Below are 6426 nucleotides of genomic sequence, written 5' to 3'. Positions count from 1 at the left end.
GATGGTTATCGGTGCCCCGCTTCCCATCTTTTCAATACCCAGTCAGTCACCAAGCCTGGCTTAATTTACCTCCTAAATATTCCTGGTGCCTCTTCTTTTCAGCCCTGCTGCTGTTCTGAGGCCGCATCCTCTCTCAGTGCGATACTCTCCTCCCCCCACCCTGCATCCATGTGAATCCATCTCTAATCCATTCCTCTCACTCATACTCCTATCTAGCCTAAGAAATTCCAGGAGCCCAGGACAGGGGCCCAAGGTCTGCACCTGAGACAGAGGCTTCTAAGGCTGACCAGGTGTCTTGGCAGCCAGGTGTCCATGACACGGCACGGAGCAAGAGACACAACCCGGGGAAGGGGATCAGAGTGCCCTGGCCACCAGCTCTCCAGGGAAGCATTGTGATAAGAATGTTCCCTCTTGGTGCCGTCCATTTCATGGGTTTTGATAAACGTATAATGACATGTATCCGGCATTATAGTATCGTACAGGTTAGCTTCACTGCCCTAAAGATTCTGCGTCCCACCTACTCATCCCTCCCTCCCCCCAACCCCTGGCCACCACTGGTCTTTTTTCTCTCATAGTTTTGCTGCTTCCAGTGTCATATAGTTAAAGTCAAATAACATGCAGCCTTTTCAGATTGAGTTCTTTCCCTTAGTAATATGCATTTAAGGTCCTTCCATGTCTTTTCATGACTTGGTAGTTCATTTCTTGTTAGTGCTGAATAAGATCATCTGGATGGACCATGGTTCATTTATCTCTTCACCTACTGGTGTCCTTACGTTCTTGAAAAGAGCTCTTATCTTTTACAGATAGAGCTTTCGTATGTGAAATTATGTCTGAGATTTGCTTCAAAATAACGTGGGAGAGGGAGGCAGGTGGGGACATAGATGAAACAAGTTTGGCCGTGAGTTCATGCCTGTTGAAGTTGAGAGATAGATACAGGAGAATCATAATACTGTTCTACCTCTCTTGTGTATTTTTTTAAAAATATATCTTTATTGACTTCAGAGAGAGGATGGGAGAGGGAAAGAGAGAGACACAGAAACATCAATGATGAGAGAATCATTGATCAGCTGCCTCCTGCACGCCCCTGACTGGGGATCAAGCCCGCAACCCGGGCATGTGCCCTGACCCGAAATCAAACCGCGATCTCCTGGATCCTAGATTGATGCTCAACCTCTGAGCCACGCCTCACTGGGCTCTCTTGTGTACTTTTTAAGTTTTCCATAATAAAAAGTCATTTTTAAAGTAGTAACACAGAGACACACATTACCCCCTGACAACTCCCCATCCTCTACGAGGAGAGCTGAAAATCAGCTGTCAGCCTCTCCTCTTCCAATCTTACATAGTTTTACTGTCATCATGCCAATAAAAGTCCAACGTGTTGGCGCCACATTCCTGCTCTTCCTGTTTGGGTGTCACATCTCCCCCACCTGCCCCTCTGCCATCCCCTGCCTCCCCTCCACTCCAGCCACACGGGACTCCCCACTCTTGGAAAGCATCATACTTTCATTCATTCATGAAACTGAAGCTCTGTCTAGTGGCTCTCTGCTAGCCCCCAGCTTCCAGTTTCCTGGACGGTCTCACTGTGTCTTGGACAGCTCTGTGGCTCCAACACAGAACAGGACATACAGTAGAGGGCTATTCAATTCCTGATGAATAGATGTTTGCTGAATTGGATTTTACCTGCTTGTGAGAAAGCAGCCCTGAAGTCCCTGGGAAGTTTGGGGTAAAGAAGAAGGAAATGAAATGGAGAAGACACAGAGAGATGAAGGAGACCCTCCATGTTTCAAGTTGATGGCACCATCTAGGTCTGGCCACTGGCTCCCAGCAACTCCAGTTGCAGCCACCAGAGGGCAGTGCCAGCCCACATACCACCACCCTCCAGCACGCTTATCTGCAGGGTTAGTCACCCCACAAAAGAGACAGAGCAGGCAAAGTGACCCATTTTACAGATAGAGAAACCAAGGCTCAGACCCTGGGTCATTCTTCAAGTAAACATTTTGGCCCAGGTGATAGATGTGTGCCCACAGCCCAGAAGGCCCAGCAAGCACCTCTGGAGTGATGGGTATCTTTCAATCGTGTTCCCCTTCCCATCTTGCTGCTGCTGCTCTCACCCTGCGCCTCCTGCCCTCCCTCCCAACAGTACCCTTCAACTCCTGCTGGACCAGAGTAAGGACAGAAGGAGGCACACTCTCAGCAGGCTCTGAAGACAGGCAGCCCCCCTCACACACACCAGAGCCATGAACTTGGGGCACAGTCACTCTGATGCTTATCCTTGGGCTCCACACATTCAGCTCAGGTCCCCTCCCTGGCCCAACCTTGGAAAAAGTCACCTGGGACAGGGTACCCCATGGTAACAGTTCCTGAGGGTCAGTGCCAGGGATCTGAGCAGGGCCAGGCACCAGAACTACCTTCTGCATCTGACTGGGGAGCAGGACAGAGAGGGTATCCTGAACGGGGGACAGGTGAGACTACCCCCCCCCACACACACACACACACAGGCCTCAGGGGAGCCCTCCTCCCTCTCCTGGTCCCTCTTCCACCACCTACCCCAGCACCTAGGCTCCTCCCTTCTTTCCTTTATTCCCTCTCTCAGGACCCTGGCCAGATTCTGGGGGCACTAAGCCCTTCTGAGCCTTTCCCCTGGCCTAGGACAAGGAATGGGATGTGTTGGGGACCTGAGCCTCTCAGCCTGCTGTTTTCTGTTTTCTAGGGCCCCCTGGCCGGGACAGGGAAGGAAGAGAAGCAAGGAGAGGGCAGAGCGGGTTACCTGGGTGATGGTAAGGGGGGGGTTCCAGTGGGGGTGGCCAGGATCTTAGGGAGAGAGCAATACCCTCCACTCTGACCCAACCATGGTCTCTCTCACCTGGAGGCTATTGTCCTTAAGGAACCCATTATTTCAAGAAGGGGCCCATAGACTCCCCCAGACTGCCAAAGGAGCTTGCAGCACAAAAGTGGTTTAGGACCCCTGGGTTAGATGACGCACTGAAGCATTTATGGCTGACATGGCACGGAGTCTGATTTTACTTAAACAGATTTAGCAAAATGAGGGCAGCAAGCAAAACAAGAGGGGAAGAAGGTTAAAAACTATTGAAGCCGCGCTCTGGGCACAGGGAATTCTTTGTTCTCTCTGCTTTTATGTATGTTCGCACATTTTCCAACAGAAAGCTCTTGTCGGTGTTATCAAATACTTGCATGTGACAGATAATATTCCTTATATGTAGATAAATCGCCTGTGATTCTCTGGCCACCCAGAGTAACCACTGCTGAGTTTGCCAACATATACTTTGAGTTTTGGTTTTGCTTTGTTGTGTGTGTCGATCTTTTCAGGTTGACATGTGGATCTCTCTTCTCAGTTCAGTGCCTCCCAGTTAGTATGTAAGTAAGTAAATAAATAAACAACACCTTTGCTGATCTGGACTCAGACACCCCACAGGAGGGGCTGGGTCCCAGAGACACCTCCCTCCGGGCAGCGCTGGGTCCTTCCTCTTCCCTCTTTCAGCAGCCACCACCCACCTCTCGGGAAGCCAGAACCCCAGACAGCCCCAGTGACACCCACCCGCTGAGCCCTGCAACTCCGTGGGAGGAAAAGGTGCTCGAGAGCCACCAGGCGAGGCTGGGGCCAAGTGTCCGCAGTGTCCACAGAGTCCACACTGACTGCGTGAGCCCAGGCAGAGCCTTATCTCTCCCCAGCACACACACCCCTGTATCCTGACAGCTTGGAAACCTGAGCCCGACACCCCCATAGGCCTTCTTGTCGACAGGCCCACCCCACCGGCAGGCTTTCACCCCAGTGCCTCTGGAGGGGTTGCAGGTAAAGGAGGAACAAATGCTTGTGTCTTTGCAGACGCTGTGCCCATTCTTCCTTTGTCAAGCCTCAGCTCAGGTGCCACCTCCTCAGGGGAGCCTTCCCTGATGTAACCTGTGTGGATCTAGGCCCCTGCTCCCCAGTGTTTCCCTCTCTCCCAGCCCTCAACACACTGGTGCAGAAGTAGCAATGGCCCCGGCCCCCCCGCTGCCGACACCTCTGAGCCCACCACAGCCCACAGTCAGGGGAAAACGCTGTGCACCTTGACATAAACCAGAAATAACAGGGTCACCCTCACTGGTCTGGTCTTCAAAATAATAAAGCCTAAGTTTTCCCCATGAACCTGGCTCCCTAACAAAAACAAGTCTATTGCCAGAGCTAAGTCGTGCCCTTTGTGAGTATGACTTGTGAAATAGTTGCTGTGTGGTACAGTGTGGAGGGCTTCCTCTCAAGCCCTGCAGTTCCAGCAGGTCCTCCTTAACCTCTTCACTGGACTTTCCTTTCCCCTATGCTTCTGAGAGTCTTTCTTTGACCCAGGTTGAGAATTCTGGTTTCCCGGCCTGTGGGCCCGGTAGACTCGCTGGCTCAGGGAGGGGTTGGTGGTCTCCATCTGCACGTCCCAGAGCCTAGCACAGGCTGCCACGCTTGAGCACTCAGTAAACACTTGTGAATAACAACCAACGGGAAGAGCTGGCCAGTGGACAGGCCCTGCAACTCGCTGACCCCAGGCTAGTCCTCAGGGCCAGCTTTCCCGGAATCCTTGTCCAGGAAGCCCAGAGCGTTCTTTGTGCTCTCCACCCACATCACAATCACTGGGCTACAGGAGGGCCTTGGGCTGGGTAGGTAACTCTTGGATGGTTATTTTTTTTCTGCATGGAGAGGTCACATGAGGGCTCTACATGTGCTTGAGATCACTCCACCTGAGTGCCTTGTACCTGGCGGAAGCTCCAGAAAGGTACATGGGCTCCTTAGTCCTGTTGGAGGGCTGACATGGGGGCAAGGCTGTGCTAGGGATGGGCAGGCAGGGCCTGGGTGGGCACATGTGCCCCTGCAGGCAGATATCCTCCAAAGGGGGAGATGGTGTCCACTCCTGCCCCGAGCTCTCAGCGCCCATTCAACAAGGGATGTCTTAGCGAGCCTTTGCAGAGTGTCTCAGTGCTCCTCATCTGTAAAATGGGAATGAGTCAAAGTCCTCCTGAGCAGAGACTTCGTGGCCAGGAAGTGCAGTAAGGAAAGGGAAGCGTTTAGCACACCCTGTAGCAGGTGTTCAGCGAGTGGCTACCAGGGCCACCCCTCAAGACCAGAAACAGATGGTTCCGGGGGAGGCCAGGGGAAAAGGTTCTCACCCCTTTCCCTCGGGGGGTGGAGAATAAAGAGCAGGAACATGTTTTTAAAGCTGTTTAGTGTAAGACTTACTATAATAACTTATTCTTTTTAATGACAGGCTACTTGAAGAGCACTTTTAGATCCACAAGTGATAACTTGTTTTTCAGACTTAGTTTAATAACTTATTGAAATCTCACCGTGTTGGACTCTGCCATTCATCCCAGCTTGTCCCCATGCTTTCAGGCCTTGGTTCTGCCATCGAGAGTAACCCTCCCTTGCCATCAGCGATGGCACTATGATGGGTCAGTGTCAGTCTCCACTGGTGGTGTTGATACCGAGATAGAGAGGTTGACCGAGCAGGTGACAGAGACGGCCCCTGGACAGACAGGGCCAGGTCTCCTTGGGTGTGGCTGCTCAGTCAGGTCTGCCCACCTCACCTGAGCCTGTTTCCCCCCCTTGTCTGCTACTTAGTCAGCAACTTCGCCGAAACCCAGTCACTCTGCTCTTTGCTGCCTACCCCGCTGAGCCTATATCTAAACGACGAGGTTGGTGGGGTCTCATTCCTAGTGGCCACGCGTTCACATGTCTATGTCCCCTTTCGTTTACTATCAGAACCCTGATTTTTGTCAAGGGGGCAATGTGTGCAGCTAAAGTATTCTCAATTTCCCAGCTTTCCATGCAACAAGGGTGGGTCATGTGACAACTTCCAACCAGTGTCCAGAATGTCCCTGGGTGAGTGAAAAGCTTCTCTGGGAAAAAGCCTCTCACCCTCCCTACTGCCTGGAATCCCTGTTCTTTCTCATTCCACCCTCAGGTTCAGTAGGCAGAACAGGTATTATCCCCACTTTACAGATGAGGAAACTGAGGTTCAGAGAAGTGAGTTGACCTTCTCAGACAGCTTCTACATGAAAACAGAAGCAGACAACTCACTCCATTGGTGGGAGTGAAGTCACATCCTCTCTGTGGGGAGGAAGGACACCCCCCTTGTCAGAGTCCTGTCCCCAAGAACTCCCTCCCTCCTGCCTGAGACCACCATAAGAGAGGGTACTGCCTCTCTCTTACTGTTTTCTGTACGTGTCCACATTTTTGTAAAATCTACCAAATCCTCAAATTATCCAAGCTGAGTGTTTTCTACCAGGGTCTTGTTATGGGCTGAATGTTTGTGTCCCCCCAAATTCGTATGTTGAAGTCCTAGCCCCCAAAGTGCTGGTGTTTGAAAGCAGGGCCTTTGGAACATAGTTAGATTTAGACAAAGTCATGAGAGATTAGTGCCCTTATACGAAGAGGGAGAGATC

The sequence above is a fragment of the Miniopterus natalensis genome, chromosome 17, assembly GCF_054644295.1.
Source record: "Miniopterus natalensis isolate mMinNat1 chromosome 17, mMinNat1.hap1, whole genome shotgun sequence".
Lineage (NCBI taxonomy): Eukaryota > Metazoa > Chordata > Mammalia > Chiroptera > Miniopteridae > Miniopterus > Miniopterus natalensis.
Note: the sequence above shows the minus strand (reverse complement) of the source record.